This window comes from Bidens hawaiensis, unplaced genomic scaffold (assembly GCF_021521415.1).
Source record: "Bidens hawaiensis isolate Kalapana, Puna unplaced genomic scaffold, B.hawaiensis_p1.1 tig00005344_1, whole genome shotgun sequence".
Classification (NCBI taxonomy): Eukaryota; Viridiplantae; Streptophyta; class Magnoliopsida; order Asterales; family Asteraceae; genus Bidens; species Bidens hawaiensis.
Window position 1 is genome coordinate 882,619 of NW_027491340.1, and position 19,532 is coordinate 902,150.

Genomic DNA, 19,532 nt, shown 5'->3' on the forward strand with positions numbered 1-19,532 from the left:
TCCGGTATTTCTCGATGGCAGTCCCACCTTTTCAATGTTTTTTGTTTTATAAACCAGCGTTAAAAAAACTTAACAGGGTTAAGTTTTTGCTTATGTGGCGAGTGACATGGCTTTTTCAATATCCTACCTGGCTTTTCCCTTTATATTTTGTTTCCATCCTTATAATTCAGGCATCTAGTTGCAATTTCTGTTATATTATTATAGAAAACACTTGCAATATAAGAACCCTAAAAAGATCAATCGATTAATTCAGTCATTGTTCAATCAATTAAGCATAGGGTTATTGATAAGGAAGAAACGACGATCATAACCATATAAAATAATACATGCAACAATTTTATTTGAAGGGTTTAACTGTTAATAATAGAGCCAACCAAAGAACAAATCAAGAACACCAACTAACGATTGTCATAACGCAATTCGGTAAAGGGGTTTGTTTGGCGATGGCACCAAGATGATGCAGGCCTGATTAATTGAATTATTATTGACGAAATAGGTATAAATCAGTTTTACTTTAAGGTCGGTTCGTTTAAATGAGCAATACGTATCATCCATGATTGTTATTACCAAATTAGAGAGGTCGGTGAGGCCGATTTGGCATAAAGAATAATTCCCCTAGATCAATTCCATAATTTGGACGAGAATTGTGCTTCAAGAATACTAAACGGGTCACGGGTTGGTACTTGGATCATTGGTACGGGCATATGGGTTCTGGGTAAATGTGTTAATAATATAATAATATAACAGAAATTGCAATTAGATCCCTGAACTATAAGGATGGAAACAATTAATAAGCAAAAACTTAACCCCGTTAAGTTTTTTTAACGCTGGTTTATAAAACAAAAAACATTGAAAAGGTGGGACTGCCAGCGAGAAATACCGGAGGTGGAATTATTATTGGCCAATCCATTAAAGGTGGGATTATTTAAATCCAATTTTCCATAAAAGAATAGTTAGGTAAGTGATCTAGAGTTAATAGATAGTGGTGTTTACAAGTTTCAAATAAAAAGTAAACAACAGTTTGACTACAAATAAACAATAAAAAATGAGAATACAGATTTTATACGAGTCGCATAGCTAGAGCAGAACGAGCACGTTAACTATAAACGTATCGCGAGCAACGTATTATTTGAACATCTCTTGATAAAAGACATTTAAATTATATTATTTAAATCGTTTATCGACATACTAAATGACTTTTTTGGTTCCGTTATAAAGTTGCCTAACAGTTCATCCATTACAATGTGTTGCCAAGAGTCTTTTTAGGTGAAGACCCAAAATATATAAACAAGGGGAAATAGAAAGAGAAAGTGGGGCCAACGTCTTTATTTTAAAGTATATGTATAAATAAAAAGTTTGGTAACGTTTATCATCATTATTCCAGCTTTTAAACTCTGAGCCTAGCTCGAGCAAACATTGATTCACTAGCTCGTTGGTCAGCTTAAGTTTATCATCATTATTCCAGCTTTAAGGCAATTTATATCTTAAAAGTCCTAATAATAACTAGGTGAGCCAAATCAAGCCAAGCCAAACTAAACAAATTTTCATTTAAACTTAGGAAATCGAGTCCAGCTTAAGCTACAGTAGTTTCAAGCTCATTTGGACTCCACTAGTGGAAAATGGCAATCATTGACACTTGGGCTCACAGGTTGACCTTGTAGCAAGTACACCAAATTGTCGGCGAATACACATATACACTCCTCATCAATAGACTTTTTTAAATGTGATCCTTGTAACTTGTTCAACTTATAGTGTGTGTATTTTAAAGATAGTTAATTACCAATTTACTATTTTATACCCTTTTTTGTGATTAACAAATATACAATTAAAGTTTAAACAATTGTTACAGAGTCGCCGCATAGGTCTCATGAAACGCCCTTATCGCCTAAGGGCAGACCATTTTGTCTCGTTTTGTTGATATGAGCGCTAATTTTGCCCAACCATGAGGTTATACGGGAATTCCCAACCAGTGTTACGTGAGAACTATACACTTTTCGTTGCATAACTTCCTTTAATCGTCGAGGTTCTTTTAATTGAGAACATAATAGCAACCACTGAATACAAAACATTTTAGCACAATTGAGTTAGACCTGATTTAAGAAACGTATTTGTCGTCACATATTCATGAATTAACCTTTTTTTTTCTTTAGAACATTTTACTTTTATTTTGGTGTCATATCAATCGTTAGTATGTTGCAGATGTATATGAATTTTACACTTTAGCTTAATTTATATAAAACAACATACGTACTAATTTCATGTTTCTTTTAACTTTTGTCGTTTATGGGACGTAAACTCAAGATCTTTTAAACACGTTCAACCCATAGTGTTTAAAGACTTTTTAGGCTTGCCATTGGGCCAGCAATCCATTGGTATGTTTTAGTTTATTTATTTATTTACTTTTTTATATACATACACCAGTTTTGTATAATACAGAACACTTACATACAAAATTCATAATTTTCAATGTGTTCTTGAAGCTGTAAATTTGTTCCTTAACATTTATATATTCCAGATTTAGTGTGAATGTGTGATTATGTGTGTTAGGGGCAACTAGATCGGATTATGAGTGTATTAGTAGAAAACCAAAATAGATTATAATTTTTTTATTAAGTTGGAAGAATTCCATATTAAGTAAATGGGGAAAAAGAATTGTGAGAACCGAGCCCCGGTGTGGAAGCGTGAATAATTGGTATTAACGGTGGAGCTCGGATCTGGGTTGGGATCGTAATACGTATTCACTCTTGAACGATAATAATGGACGGATGTGGAGAGATCGTTTCGATTAACAATAATCAATAAAGTAGGATGAACAATTGTATGTAATCGAAACACAATAGATATATGTAGTAGTATGATTTCATTAACCGAATGATTGTCATGGAGAACACTCATACATACAAAGGAACGGCCACCCGGGGAGATCTCTTCCCCGGGGGCAAACTCTCCCAATACAATAATAAATCTCACAATGCACACATGACCTAAACAAATGACCTAAATCATCTATTTATACTAGTCTTGTGCCTTGGTCTTCACTCCACCGCCACTTAGATAAGATCAAAGGAATAAAATATAATATAATATTTCACCCGATAAATGCTTCAATTACTCGTTATAATATCTTGTTGTCTTTCTTTAATTTCTTATTATAAACGAGTAACGATTCGATGTGTCGGTCTAAAATATAATACCCAACAATCTCCCCCTTAGACCGATGCCATCGAATCACTTTCACGATCACCTCATAACCCGATGCCTTTCATAGAAATTCTCCCCCTCACAATAAGCGTCTCCCATTTTTCATTTCAAGTCATCTTCTCTTTATCTCTTTCGGATATAGTTGTATAGGCATAAGATCGAGGATTCAAACTTCAATGATCAGCTACGAGTTAATCCGAAACCGCAAAAGGAAATAAAATAAACTCAAAATTTTCCTTAAAATGAGTCTTTCACTTGATTCGACCAAAACTTGCAATGAAATTCCATATGAATTTTCTCTCGCAATTTCGTTGGAATGTCATAAACGAATATGTCTTTAAATCAAGTGCGGGTGAACATCTATAATTCAAACAATCTTGACCATCCCAATCAAGAATTGTTGATAAATATTCAAAATAAACGCATTAAAAGATACCTTTTGTGGTTGAAAGTTGACATTTGACATGGTCAACTCTTGAAATGATCCGGATAAATCAACCATCTTGTTCTTGTAAACACCTAGGTGAAGTTATGAAATTTTTGTGATTTTTGCCCAATTTTTGCTCAAAAATCTTCAAAAATGACCAAAATACCCCTCGTTGACCCGACACAGTCAACGGCTGAGTTGACCAGAAAATTCACTTCCAAACGGTCACTCATACTTGGGCAAACATCTTTCATTAAGAACACATGGTCAAAAAGTCAACGGATAAGCAAGTATACATCATTTTGTTCATCTTGGCTCGTTTGACTTCGATAGTCAACTAGACATGCTCTCGAGCAAAGGACATACTCTCGAGCAAAGGACATGCTCGTGAATATGCCTTAACATTTTTCTTTACAAACCTTCACAAGACATGCTCGAGAATTTACACATGTGCTCGAAGCCTTAAAAATTTTATCCTTGTGCTTGGGGATAGAAAACTTTGTGCTCGAAACAAAATAAGTGTTCGGGGCTTCAAGAGACGTGCTCGGGTTTAAAGTGTGCTTGGATAATCAATACTTAACTTTTCTGAGCATAAAACACTTATATCAGAATAAATCATCACGTGCTCGAGACCTCATCTGTTTGTTAATCAACTAAATAATTTGCTCGGCACCACATGCAGCTCCAGCTACTTGTGAACAGAACGTATCCACAAACTAAACAGTAGCTGCAGCTAATAACCCCGTAAACCAGCATCCGTACAAGCTACACCAACACTTAAAATTTCTTTTCAGCTTATAAACGATTGTGCAGCATCAACAGTTAACTGTTCGAGAAAATCAGCAACATTCAGTATACCAAATAGCAGCAGAATCATCTTGTAAATAACCATATCGTTAGCTCATATCAGCAATAGATCAGCAACTGTTCTAATAATCAAAATATGCAGCTAACGTCTGATATAAACATTTTGCAGCAGCAACAATCCTAATTTGCTCGACCACTAAAAACATATCAGCAACATGTAAAATCTGGTCGGCCACACATTAGTCACTTGTACATTATGCTGACAAACTTGTACCACAACTAAAATTACTGACTTCTCTGTGTTGAATCAACATATTCCATAATACCCCTATAGTAGTACTCAGTCTGCAGCAGCTCTAGCTTTCCGGTAATGACCTTTAACAGGCGGTAATGTTTGATTAACACAAAACAACTAAAAAAAACATAAACAATCTTGAACACATGATCTGAAACACGCATATCAGTAGCAACATTAACTGTTCAAGAGCAGTATCAGTAGCAAATCAACGAATATAACCCTGCATAAATTGTGTTTACAGCTTGCATTCTTGACAAAAAAAAACACTAGTATCAGCAATGATAATTACCAGTCAGCCCGTGCATCAGTAAATGTAATACCAAACTGCCATATTCCACAACAAATCAGCACCTGACTAGAACTGTATTAGAAACATCTTTAATCGTGTATAAGCCTTATAAAAACATCTGCAAACTTGTTTAAAATGCTCTCATGAATGAACTCAGAAACTACTCGTAAACAAATAAGCATATTCTGAGTATTCAAAGCTCCCATCAGTAACAACTCATGAATACATCGTTAAAACCTTCAGCAACGATCACCTTCGTGTCATAGTGCTCCTCTAGCATATCATTTGTTCGGGAACACTTAGCAGCAGCAATAATAGACAATACCGAACACATATTCCAGCCACAGCACGTGTTGGATGGAAAACAAATATTCCAAATCATGAAATTAACCATCCAAATTAGTTCCAAACAAACCACCATAATCATAAGAACCAGAATCTGTCACAAATTTTCACTAAGCAACATCGATTATGATTTTCCCCAAATTTGAGCATATGAACCCTAATTTCTCAAATCATAAATTAAACTTGAAATTAAACTTCTGAAATCAGTCATATCATCACGAAATCATCATTTTATCATCAATAATCCATCAATTTCACCAAACACTCATATCTAGAACATCATATATAAACGAGTTCGACCGAAAACGAACCGAAAACAATAGATCTGGACGAAACTGGATATATAAACATGAAATTGGTATTAATCTCCAAACTAATCATCGACCCAAACATCAATCCACATCAATAATCCTTCAATCATCAAAGTTCATCCAAATCTATGCAAAAACTCAAAAAAAAAAAAAAATTCAACGAACTTCAAGTTTAACTTCCATGGCGGATTCAAGAGCGAATTGAATCAAATTCAGCGGTTAGTCTGAATGATTCGGTAACCTCACTCTGATACCAATTGTGAGAACCGAGCCCCGGTGCGGAAGCGTGAATAATCGGTATTAACGGTGGAGCTTGGATCTGGGTTGAGATCGTAACACGTATTCATTCTTGAACGATAATAATGGACGGATGTGGAGAGATCGTTTCGATTAACAATAATCAATAAAGTAGGATGCACAATTGTATGTAATCGAAACACAATAGATAGATGTAGTAGTATGATTTCATTAACCGAATGATTGTCATGAAGAACACTCATACATACAAAGGAACGGCCACCCGGGGAGATCTCTTCCCCGGGGGCAAACTCTCCCAATACAATAATAAATCTCACAATGCACACATGACCTAAACAAATGACCTAAATCATCTATTTATACTAGTCTTGTGCCTTGGTCTTCACTCCACCGCCACTTGGATAAGACCAAAGGAATAAAATATAATATAATATTTCACCCGATAAATGCTTCAATTACTCGTTATAATATCTTGTTGTCTTTCTTTAATTTCTTATTATAAACGAGTAATGATTCGATGTGTTGGTCTAAAATATAATACCCAACAAGAATCCATCATATAAAAAGAAGGAAGAAAATGAAACTCTTTCACATGAGTATAAACAAAGAAGATAAAGTTCATCCACATAGAAAGTAGGAAATATTTGGAAGCTCTTTATAAGAAGATGAGTTTTCATAGTAATATTCCTATATGTCATGCATGCACCAGTGGTCCTAGCGGAGGGTGCGAAACACCCGACGCTCACGGGCACGGGGCGATAGGCGCAATGTGACGCTTTGATGGCGCACTTTCCATTTCACCCGCTTGAGAGCCGCCTTAATGTTTTCGGAAAGTGGAAGTGGGACCAAGAAGTGACAAGATATCGAAGTTAAAGGACAAAATATTAAAAATATGTTTTCTTGATCGCGATGGATCAGGAAACAACCCATCGCGTACCGTGATAGATATGTCACAGAACCCCAAGATGCGCAGTGTCACGATACGCAATCACCCAAAACCATTATGTCATCGCGTACCGCGATAACGTGGTCTCACGTGGCAAAGCTAGTTGATGAGAAATGGCTACTGTGCGGCATCGCGATACGCGATGAAGTATAATAATAATAATAATAAATCTACCGCAAGATCCATTAGGATGCGCGACGGATCCATTTCAAGGCCCATCGCGTACCGCGATGGGTCATCCGATCAACTCTATAGATAGGGCATCAAGTCCTCTCATTTCATCACACCCTCATCTCTCTCTCTCTCTAAAATATCTTCTCTCTCTGCCTTGTTTTTTGTGGCTCGACTCGATAATCTCATCTTCTTAGACCATGCCCAAAACCGATGCCTCCTCGAAGTCTGTGCCAATCAAGAAGATAATTGACGAATCGCCTCGAAGTGCGTGCTGACAAATCCTGACAAACGACATACCTCGTTTTGCGTGCACGGGTCGAAGTATTAATCGTGAGTTACCACGATAAACGTGCAAGCACGAAAGTGGTGTCCAAGAATCTAGGTGATTACTAAGGCAATCAAGGTAGTAGTTATGCCCAAATAAAATATTATTATAATATTAAATTTGATTAGACCTGAGTCGAGAGTATACTCGATACCTCGAAAGTATAAAACAAAGAAAGATATAATTTTATAAAGAATATTGATAATATAATGCTTCTTAAATAAATAAAGTATACGTTTCTTTGAGAAGAAGAAACGTAGTGTCTAAGATAAAAAAAAGTCAAACTAAAGGTTCGAACAAAGTTTAACAAAGAAAATATGATTTGAACTAAATGTTCGAAAAGAAAAGAAAATCGAGGTAAAACAATATACGAATAAGACTAAAGATCTTAAGCTAGATCGTTGATCTAGTAATAACAAATGGTTATACTCGTATTATAGGTTCGAGATGACAAGAAAGACGAACTCAATCCGTGAAGTGAAGCTGATAAAACAAAAGGGGAATACGCCCCAAACTTTTATAAATAGCTTAATCGAGTCAATTAAATTGATTACATAAGATTACGTATCTCTAAAACATTATGAACAAAAATAATCGCTGGCCTCAGGCTTTCGTGTACGTTTGTTTGGATCCTTTCATACGTGGTTACCATATGTGGTTAGACGGTGGGCACACCGCACCACACTTGGTTATGCCTCCGCCATGACGGGTCGGACCTAAGTAATGTCCGAGAGAGGGTAATCACGTATATACTGATGGTAGCTAAGTAATATCGAACGTTGCGGTGTTTGTTGTGTGGTTTCGTGTTGAGCTTAAGTTTATAATTGTGATTTAGTTTTTAACTTGGTTATTCCTAAGTTACGATGGGCTGAGACCCAAGTTATGTCTCGAGGGGCAATTAAGTAAATAAAATATTTTGCGTCAGTTTATTCACCAACGTGTGTTGCTGGCGTATTTTTAAACTGTTTTACAAGTAGTGAATGATATGTGCTTGGGAACAAAGTAGCCATTAGGCGATCTGATGGCTTAGATAAATCTTTTTGATAAACATATGTAAATGGTGGTTTAACGAAGAAATAATATATTGTAAACTTTAACGGGTATTTTATAATCCTGTGTTTTGAATTGTCATACTCCAACCTCAGGCGGAAATACCGGGGCGTGAGCTGATTGCTCACAGCTCTCAAGGTACTATCATGCAATAATTTGAAAATGACATTATCTATTAATTTTAATTAAATATTCACAGCTCTCAAAGTACTGTAAATACGCATATGTCCCCAAAACATTGAAAACAAGTATAATAATGTGAGTGATTACTCACCTTAACAATAAGCAAATGAATAAATGTGTTAGAAATGGTAAGAGAATAAACGTCGCGCTCGTCGAGATGTATCAACAGAAAATCCTATGTATTAATGATAACGCAGAATATTGCTATGTATTAGTAAATAAACTAATAAGGGACTAAGATATGAACGGTTATTGAGAGTTAAAATAATTTACTTTAAGTTTATTATTACTTAAGATTACTAATAAATTAATATTGTATAAAATGTAGTTGTTCATAAAATATGTGTACTCATAACCATTAAGTTTGTAATATTTGTATATATAAAATACATTTGTGAAGAAAATACTTGATCAAATAATTATTTAAAATGGTAAAATATATTTTTATTTTGTAATTATGTATTTTAAAACAAAACCTTTTTAAATCTATATAAATAATACCTTTGCACCATTATATATATCTTCACACACACACACATATATGTATGTATAAATACATACGTATAGATAAGGTTCTACAAGGTTCGGAAAAGTGATTCCTTAATATATTGGTTTAAATAAAATATCAATTTATAATTATACTTCTAATATTTATGATATTATTATAAGTATTAATATACTAGTTTAAATTACCTTTTTCCAAAAATAAAAACAAAATCGGGCTAGGGGTGGGGGTGGGGGTGGGGGTGGTTTAGAACCCGCGCCCCCAGCTGCCATTTGACATAAACCATATGCACCAACCAACCAGGCTGGTGTCTAACTCGTGTTATAGACCAGCAAAAAATATATATATAACCAGAAAAGGTAACAACCTGAATACAATAAGAACCCTAACAAGATCAATCGGCCAAATCGTTAATCGATTGGCCGATTAACCTTGGGGCTTTTGCAGAGTGCATCAAGGCGATTTAAACATATAATTAGTTACCTATAAAGATGATTATACATTGGTTAACTGAAGCCACCAGCTGCCGTGAAGAATAAGAACTTGAATGCAGAACAGATGCGACGAAAATATAATTAACCAGAGGGGTTGTGTTCGCGATGCTATAAGGGTTGTGAGGACGAGTTTAATTGCGTTATAATCACTCCTAAGGTATATAATTTTTAGGTCAATGACGGTTGCAATAAGATCAATACGTATCATAATATATTATACTAGTAATTGAGCCCGCAACGCGCGGCGGGAACGCAATGGCGACGAGTCAGTTTGGCTAATCGGTTATGTATGGTCGATATGATGGGTTCGTTGGTAAATATGTTTATTTGTACAATATCAAACCATTTGATGAGTATGTTATACCTAAGTTTAGAAAGGGAATTTAGTTGGTAGCATTTCGGTTCATAAAAGTGCCAACATTGTGATATGCAGCTTTTTAAAATCTTTGGTTTCAAAAGCAAAATGATCTAAAAAATCTTTGGATGTGAGTAAAATTATATCAGAAATTATGGGGTTAGATTCTGGTCTCCAACATTGTAATTGTAAACTAAACTTATGGATCTAAAAAAAACTTTTCAATAAACTTGTAATACATATTTAGTCAAACTAAACATAATAAAAAAATCAAACTTAAAACTAATGTTACTTAAGTTTGCATGCCTCTATATTTATATCATCTAAAAAGAATGTGTATGAAGTTCTTATCTTGCTTTCTATTTGAAACTAAACCACACATCCCCACTTGTAGACATTTAGAGATGAATGAATGTCGCAATCTTATAGTCCTACTCTTTGTTTTAGATTAGTTGTACGCGTGAGTACCTTTTTTTGCTAATTTGTACAATAACTGCATACAATAAAATATGCTCTATGGAAAAACCCAAAAGTGTTATTTAACAACACAAAAACACAACAAAACATCTAGCAAAAATATTCAGAGTCAAAGGTGCTGTTTGTTTTTTCAGAGGTAAAACGTCTGCACTCTGCGGACCACATCTGCAGACATCTGTAGCAGAAGAGGTGGACCAAACCTCTGTAGTCCGCGACAAGAAGACTGTTTGTTTTTTAACATCTGCAGACTGCTAAAATAAACTGAAATTTAAATAAAAATGTCTTCAACATCCAAATATATATAACAGTAAACAACACTGAAATAATTTTCATAATACCACAAACATTTTTTAAATCAATCCAACCAACTCAATTAGACAACACTACATACATATAATATACATATAGACCTGCAAATAAACCGAACATTCATTGACCCACTTGTTTACATCCCGGGCTCTAACTGAAACAATTACATAACATTAGGGGTCTAGATTCAACCCCTCTATAACATCTTCAGTCCACTCCAAATTATTTTCATTGTTGCAAATTTATAAACCTGCAGTGTTGGTTGTTTGTAGTCACACCTTCTAATGACAACCTACCATTTCTTGTAGACTCTTCTGAAAATCACCATCACCATCACCCTCTACAATCATCAATAAACAATTCCAACCCATTATTACAAACATTTGTCTGTCTATGATACAAACAATGAGATTATAAGAACATATACCCAACAACAACAGATTACCGATTGTTCAGCGGAAATCGTTTGAGAGAGAGAGAGAGAGAGAGGTTTGGATCGTTGACGGCGGCGACGGAGATAGCCGGCGGCGGTGGAGGAGGCGGCGAGGGTGGAAGCTAGGGTTGGGGTGGAGAAGCTAGGAGGAGGGTGGAGCTGCAGGTTTTGATTATCTTTGTTGTTGATAATGAAAAAAAGAAAAGAAGGGAGGAAGAGGTGGGACGTGATATGGGCAACACTTCTAGGAGAAGAGGACGCGCAGACGTTTTTAAATGAAACGTCTTCTAAAAAACAAACACACTGCAGAGCCCAACGTCTGCGCGGCACAGACAAAAGAGGTGGAGAAGTGCTTTTAGTGAAAAACAAACACCACCAAAGATTACACTACCATTTTGGCTCTCCTCAAAAGTCAACGCCAGGCTTTTTCTAACACCTAAACCACATACAACCTATACCGGCAAAGCAAACAAAGTGTTTAAATAATTTTATCCAGCATTTTTACTTCTGTCAAAATTCAAATACCACTTCAAGATTTGACTTCTATTATACGTGGCTCACATTCCCAATTCAAAGTTCCAATTTTTCCATTCATTATATTGCACTCATCATTTCATCACCATAACGGTTAGTAGTTCCAAGTAGGGTAGCAATTGTTGACACGGCCCGAACTAACCTTATAAAAAGCATGCTTTATGTCAACTAACACAAACCGTTTAGAAATGTGTGAGGTTTGGGTTGACCCATATAAAAACAGGTTGGCTCCTTAAATCATGTTCATCTTCTTGTTGTTTCTTCACTCAAGGGTATAACCGTCATTCCCTACACTTTCCCGACTACTCCATCATAACTTCTGCAGTAGGCTTTCAAAATGCAAAGAAGTTACTTTCTGCATCAGTAAGATTCTAATTTGACATTAACAAAAATGTTCAAGAAATAATTTTTTTATATATAGTATCATAAACCGACCTCTTGAATTCTCACCTACTTTAGAATAGTCTTGCTGCAAGTAAGTCCATGACAAATTCTCTAAAAACCTGCTTCTTGCAAGAGTTTTGCCCCTAAAAGAATAAGATTATGATTTATAAATAACTAAAAATAATAAAAGCTAAAATTTATCAATGTTTATCAATATTATAATGATAACAGTTAGATACGAAAAAACATTTATGGCTGACCACATTGATACACAAGCATGGAGAGTCCACTAAAAAATAACAAATATACATGTGTGTAAAACAAATAAATATAACATAGCAAGTTTGTAAACTAAAAGATAATTTTAAAAGTGTTACGTTTTTCTCTCTGAAGATAAAAATCATTACGTTTTCGTGTCATTATCCAAACATGAATTACATAAATAAATATATGATGAGTTAAAGTGACAATCCACTTGAATCAGTTGACTTAAAAAAGTCAAACTGGCCCATTTAAAACATCAAGTACCCATGGACCTCCAAATAAAAAGAGAACTTGGATCAGTTGACTAAAAATGGGTTGCCCTCATATAAAACATATGACCGAACGCCCCTTGACCTCCAAATAAAAAAAAAGTCACATACGAGTTAAACTTCCTAATTTACACCGCGACATTCACATAGGGGAAAAGTAGTTCCAATCAGACTGGGTGCGGTCAAAATGGGTTCGAGTGAAATCGAGTTCATGTCAGAAGGGTCAAAATTTAATATAAATAACAACTTGGCTCGGGTCACAACGGACCACTTATAAAAAGGAAAAACAATTTTTCATATTAGCATATATATTACGTGAAATGACACAAGTTCCCGTAAAAAGTTCTTTGTGTTTGGCTAGTACTAGTTGTAAATCGTCATTTAGAGCTAATTATTGAGATAATTGGTAGCCATTCCTATGAGAAAATAATAATGTAAAATGGGGAAAGCAAAAGAACAAGAATTAGCCGAAATGGATCAGAGGGTGTCTTTTAATGCTTATAAATACAACCTCGTATATACATGTATAGAATTAGTAACATATGCATGAACATAAACAGAATACATACTTTTGAAGGCATTTTAATAGAAACTCTTTTGCATCGAAAGAAAGATGGTTCAGTATAGGTGGATGAGCTTTAGTTGTCCTGATACAAAAGAATGAAACAACCTGAAAGAAAGACACATGATTTAGTATGTATCCTAATTGACTGTAAAACAACAAGAAAGTGTCACATTTAGTGCATAAAATAATCACAACGTATAAACAGATTTGTGTAAATGCCTACCTCCTGATATTGCTGGCTCCATGGAGGCTTTACGGTTACCATTCCAATTACGGTACATCAAATACTCCATATATCAGCTCAGCAACAGATTCTCTAGATCACCATGGTTGTATGTTTGATACTGACATAACTATAAAAGTTTGAAGGTACATGACAGTCAGCTCAGAAATCTGCATACGAAAGTCCAAATTTCAGCACTCAATGATATAATAATATTGGCCCAAAGAGTCAACAATGTGGAAAAAGTAAAAGTTGACCAAAATCACTTATGATCTTAAAACGAAAAGAAAAATTTGACCGAAAAAACTTAGACAAAAAAAGTCCTGAATGACCCGACACCGAATTGCCATCATAGGTTCCCAATATACCCAAATTACCATTGGTATCATTCAACTCTCCTTTCTATAAATTGACCATTTTGCCCTGGCTTCCGTTGATATTGGGTTACGTCTTTTAAGCATTATAATATTGCTCAGCTCTTGGATAGTTTATTTTTCTGTTTTCTAAAAACACTATTCTCAACCCGAATTTATTTAGCTAAAACCCATTTTGATCAGAACAAAAATAATGTTCCAAACTTAAGTGGGTCAAAATTGTCATATCTAGCTGCATATAAACTGAAAAGTCAACATTGATCACCAAGCATATAAAATAAAAGTATAAAACTAAACATATTACCCAGCTGCAGTTGCTATAATAAGAAACGCTTCCCCCCAAAAGATTGTGCTATCCACGAAGCAACTGTCCATCCTTTTGCGAATACGATACCGTGTCTGCTATGCCCTATTATAGAAAAGATTCATAGGTTATTGACATTAACAATTATATAAATAATTAGTTTCGATACGAATTACCTTCATGAGAGGTAAAAGACCAGTCGGCAGTTTTGGCTAATCAAAGAGAGGATGTGCAAATATGTAATCTTGTATCTATCTCCACTGAGTGAAGGACCCCTGCAAGAAACGATGATAAACTTGAAACACTACATATTGATTAAATTAAAGTTAAGCGTTTACGTTTAAAGTTCATAAAAAAATTGAATCGTAAGCCAAACCTTCATAATAATTAGAAACTCAAATAGTTTATTAATGGCACTTCCAACAGCATCAGGATGGTACTTCACTTCAAGAAGGGACCCGGAGCCTCAAAATAGTGCCCAGGTACTTAAACTAATTCAGGCGTGGTCCATTTTAAAGAAAGAAGTTGTCGAAGTAAACCTTTGATACACAGTTAATAGTTTAATTAGAAATAAAGCTTCTAATATTCTGCAAGAAGCAATCTGAGCATCAGAACCATTCCCATTATCATCATTTCAGCCATCAAATATATGTGCCACAACATTCTCTACAGGAAGTTGCATGTTCTCTATAGTGGTCAAACTCTGACAATTTATTTGGCAAGACGACTAATTGGTCTTAAACATAGAGCCTCATATATCATTATAATATATTAGTTAGATTATTACTGGAATGATGGTATTTGATGATCATATTTGATACATCAAGTCATTTAACTGTTAAAATTCTGGAAAACCTGATTAAGGTCACCCGAGACCCGACCCGTTTGGACCTGCTAAAAAGATTCCAAATTTTGAGTTATTTGACACAACTATAGAAACCCTACATAAAATCTAGGAACATAAACTTGATATAATATACCCACCATAAAAGAGAGTAAGATAGTGATGATGAAGCTCAAGTTAATAGTGTCTGAACTCTGAAATATTGCATCATCTGCAAAGACATTCGATCCCAAATCAACTCGGTTCGTGACCATTTTGATGATTTATTGTCGCGTCTTCAATATCGTCGTTCGGTTTCATTCATCAATTGCGTGCAGGGAATAGGAAGGGTCCCCAATGATATTGCTCACGAGTTAATGATAATGACTGCACCATAACGGATGAACAATTAGGATTTCAATAATATTGATTGCAATCGAAGATTGTAACATCGCCTGAAGATTATCTGCCGGCTGGTGAGTGTAATCAATTTAGCGGCGTCTCCCAACTAATTCTTAGCGACGTCTCAAAATGGTCAAATTACAATTTTATCCGTAATATAGATATAGATATTTCAAATTAACAGTGTTGGTAAAAACGAATTAGGCAAGATTAACTACTCTTCTGATTTGATTCCCAAGTATAAGAGAAGAATTAAGGTCCAAGTTAATCAATTGGGTATACGGGTTTACGGGTTTGGGTTGAATAATGGGTATACAGGTTAGATGTTATAATATACAGAATTCGCAATCAGGTCCTCAGAAAATGAAGAGGGAAACAACAATGGGTACAAGTTTAGTTTAGGGTCAAAATTGAATAAACTTGAAAGTTGTTCATATATAATAAATAAATATAATAAACAATTAAGAATAAAATAGTAATTACTCGATAAACACGATAATTTTATTGATAAAATTTCCCGAACATAAACGGGTCGGGTAAAGGATATAAATATTAATTTGAAAAATCCAAGTTGTTGCATGAATATAAATATGTTAATATTATATCAACGCTAAATTTTTGCTAATAAATCGTAACTATAATTTATTTACAAAAATGGTACCAACTATGGGTTACACGCCTAGGCCAAAGATGGGGTGTGACATGTTAAACCAAAGCGAAAGCGTCGAACTGAAGACGAACCAAACGCGAACTGACTTGGGGCATCGAACCAATTGCGAACCGACTCGGAGCGCTGACCTGAATCCGAACACACCCGAACACGAAAATGTTAGTCGACCGATCAACATTCCAACATAAGGAATTTGATGGAATTAAATTCCAATTCTAACGAAACGAACACCTTAAGAAATGAAAATCAATTCCAATTCCATCCAAATTCGATTCCATTACAACAAAACGAACACACCCTCAGGGACCATAATTCAATTGAGAGAACGGTTTCCATGTTATTTTTTATATTTAACCATCTCTATAACGTTTGAACATATAGTTATGCTGAATAATAATAAAGTATAAAGGAAGCTACATAATATATGGGTAAAGTTAAAATATAAGGGGGTGTTTGGTACAGAGAATGGAATTGTAGAGAAATGGAATAGAGAAATGGAATTGCAGAGAAAGGGAATTGGTCTGGAGAATGAGAATTGACTGTTCTGTTTGGTAGTACAGAGATTTCAGTAGAGAAATATAGCTGAGAATCATTTCTCTTGTTTGGTACATAGGAAATAAACAGAGAATTATATCAACTTTATCATTAGCACAAGTATTTTTTTCATAACAAATATTTATTAAAAAATAAAAAACATATAAAAAGATGCATAAATTCCAACCAAAATATGCATTGATCAAACCAATTCACATACAAAACATAGTTTTTAAGCAAAAAACATCAACCATAGTTAAAACCAATTCACATACAAAACTATTCTTTAGTCCCCCTCTAGTTTCTAGCATATCACAAAGTGTTGTAAATGCATGTATATTCATTCTTATGTTAACAACACTCGTAACATCACTTTCATAAACCATCCTCACCATGTTTTCACGCCTATTATGGTAACTCATTAAATATTTTGTACGTAAAGTCATTGACTCAATCGACCGACGCAAATGATAAGTACACAACATCCACCAACGAATCGTAACATAAATGACATAAAATGCACCTATGGCAACTATTCTTTGTCTGGAAGGTGATCTTGCCATCTACACATAAAAATATAAGAAAATTCAAGAAAAGCAAATAACTCCAAAATATAATCCAAATATTAGCAACAAAGTGATCATGAAAGCAAGAAAAATGATTACAGGCTACTTTATTCACTGACTTGCTGAATGTTGTTTAATTGCCAATGTTTACATCAATATATATGTTATTTTGGATGAAATTGAACATCCAAGTTTCCATGTGAGTTACAAGTCAATGTTATACAAGATCCCTAAGGTTTCCATGTGAGTTACAAGTCAATTTCTAGATAAAAATGGTGTAAAAAGTGATGATTTGTTGATATGTAGAAATCTGAGTTTTTTGGTCAGATTTGAGTTTGTAAATATAGATTTATTTATCAACAAAACAATTGAAATAAATTATGAAAATATTTTCACAGAAACTTCAACATCTCTAGGTGTTTATATATTTTTCTCAAATTTTTAAAGTATGCATAAGGTTTTCAACTAAAATGCTAATTATCAAAGGTATCTAAAACTTACTGTTCAGAGTTTGTAAATGTCAAAATTTCTCAAAAATTGACTACTCAGGATTTGCATACAAGGCCAATTGGGAAATATTCTAGACACTTAAAATGTTCATTAGAAAGAGGAATGAAGTCTAAAACTTCAAAAACAAGAGAGTTATGCTCTTTAGAAGTGGACCTAAAATCTGTCAGTCAAAAATAGATTTGACCTTCGGTTTTATTTTTCACGTTTGGGTAATCAAAACTTCTCTAAAAATTACGAAACCAGTGGGGTTTGAAACTAGACTCTTTGAACTTAATGTTAGACTCAAGAAACGATCAATTTGCATCTGTTATGATCAAAATATTGTTTGAACAAAACAACATTACAGATTTCATCAGCAACAACATTCAAGCAACTCATGTAAACATTCAATTTATCGGTTCCAACATTCAACCTAGCATCTAAATATCATTCTAACATAAAATTCATGATTCAAACTCATCAATTTCATACCATATAATGTTCAATTCCCAACCTAGACATCAAAGATTTCATCAAGAGTCGAATTAAACATAAACCATTGAAATCTAACATATCTAATCGATTACCAACAACATACAAACATCCCACGATAACAATCGACATCAGCAGCTGAGTTTGGATCGAGGTTTAGGTCTGGTCGAGCATAAGAAAGTCAAAAAAAATGAAAGTTTCATACCTAGGATCGTTGGAATCGAAGCAAGGATCGCGAATACGAACTCGGTTCTTGGATTGGAGATGATTTGTGGGTGATTAGAGGCTGCAAGTCGATCGAACAGTAGGGAGATGCGTGAGTTTGCTGCTGTAGATCGAACAGCAGGGAGAGGCGTGAGAGAGTGAGGCTGAGAAATGAAACTCTAGAAATCCAATTCTCCGCTTTTTTTAGAGAAACAAAATCAGAGAAATGAAAATGGTTTATTTCCATTTCTCACATCTTTCTTTCATAAACAAACAAGAGAATTCTTTCCAATTCCATTTCTCACCCCTCAATTCCCTCTACCAAACACCCCCTAAATGGAAACAAAAATTAGAAGTGAGAGAAGGATTTGTAACCATACAAAAAACCCTTAAAAATAAACTAAAAAAACAGTAAAAATATCATAAGTCAATATATATATATAACGAAAAAATTTAAAAAACTAAAATGTTTCCACCGTCATTCTGGTTCAAAAAGAAAAAGTTTTTTTTTAAAAGAAAAATAAAAAAAATGACGAAAAGACACAATGACGAGATCAAAGACACAATGACGAAAATGAACAAAAGACACAATTATAACTAAAAAAAGACACAATTATTCGCAAAATAAAACACAAAGCCAAACAAAATATAGCACAATATTGAGTAATATAACATTATATAAAGAAAAAAAACACAATGTCAAGGAAAAAAACCACAATGAATTACGAAAATAAACACAAAACACAATGATAAAAAAAAGAAACAATAACTTTTTTACTCATCATTTTTTTTAGAACGAGAAAGATGGTGGAAACATTTTTTTTTCTACTTTTGCATTTTTTTTTATATTTTGGGTTATGATTTTTTTATTAATTTTTTAGAGGTTTTTTTGTGTTGCTACAAATCCTTCTCATCATTTTCATTTTTGTTCCCATTTGTAGAATAACTTGACCCCATAATATATATACCATTACTATCTTCGTCATTATCTATGTTATCCTTTCATGTATGAATTTTGGTTGGTAGCGTCTTAAAGCTTCGATAGCTATAAAATTTATTCATGTGTTTGTAACTAGTAAGTTTTGAATAATCGATCCTTATATTTAGCATAATCACTTTTTTTTAATTACAAACTAGCTTTAGAGCCCGTATAACATACAGGATTATCAAAATTATAAAATTACAAGTAAAGCATTGTAACATCCCAAATATTATAATAATAAATAAAGAAAGTTGCGTCGAGTTGTC

At 34.1% G+C, this 19,532-nt stretch overlaps 1 long non-coding RNA gene across 2 annotated transcripts; it reads right to left on the reverse strand.

Annotated features, from left to right (window-relative positions):
- Positions 1-11,569: 11,569 nt before the first annotated feature.
- On the reverse strand, positions 11,570-15,182 carry LOC143629602 (uncharacterized). Of its 2 annotated transcripts, XR_013152989.1 has the most exons (4): positions 14,281-15,182; positions 14,105-14,209; positions 12,366-12,394; positions 11,570-12,224 (listed from the first exon to the last, which is right to left on the reverse strand). It is a non-coding gene; the product is annotated as an uncharacterized LOC143629602 (long non-coding RNA). The 2 variants fall into 2 exon arrangements; XR_013152988.1 differs by having other exon boundaries at positions 14,105-15,182.
- Between the last annotated feature and the right edge of the window lie 4,350 nt (positions 15,183-19,532).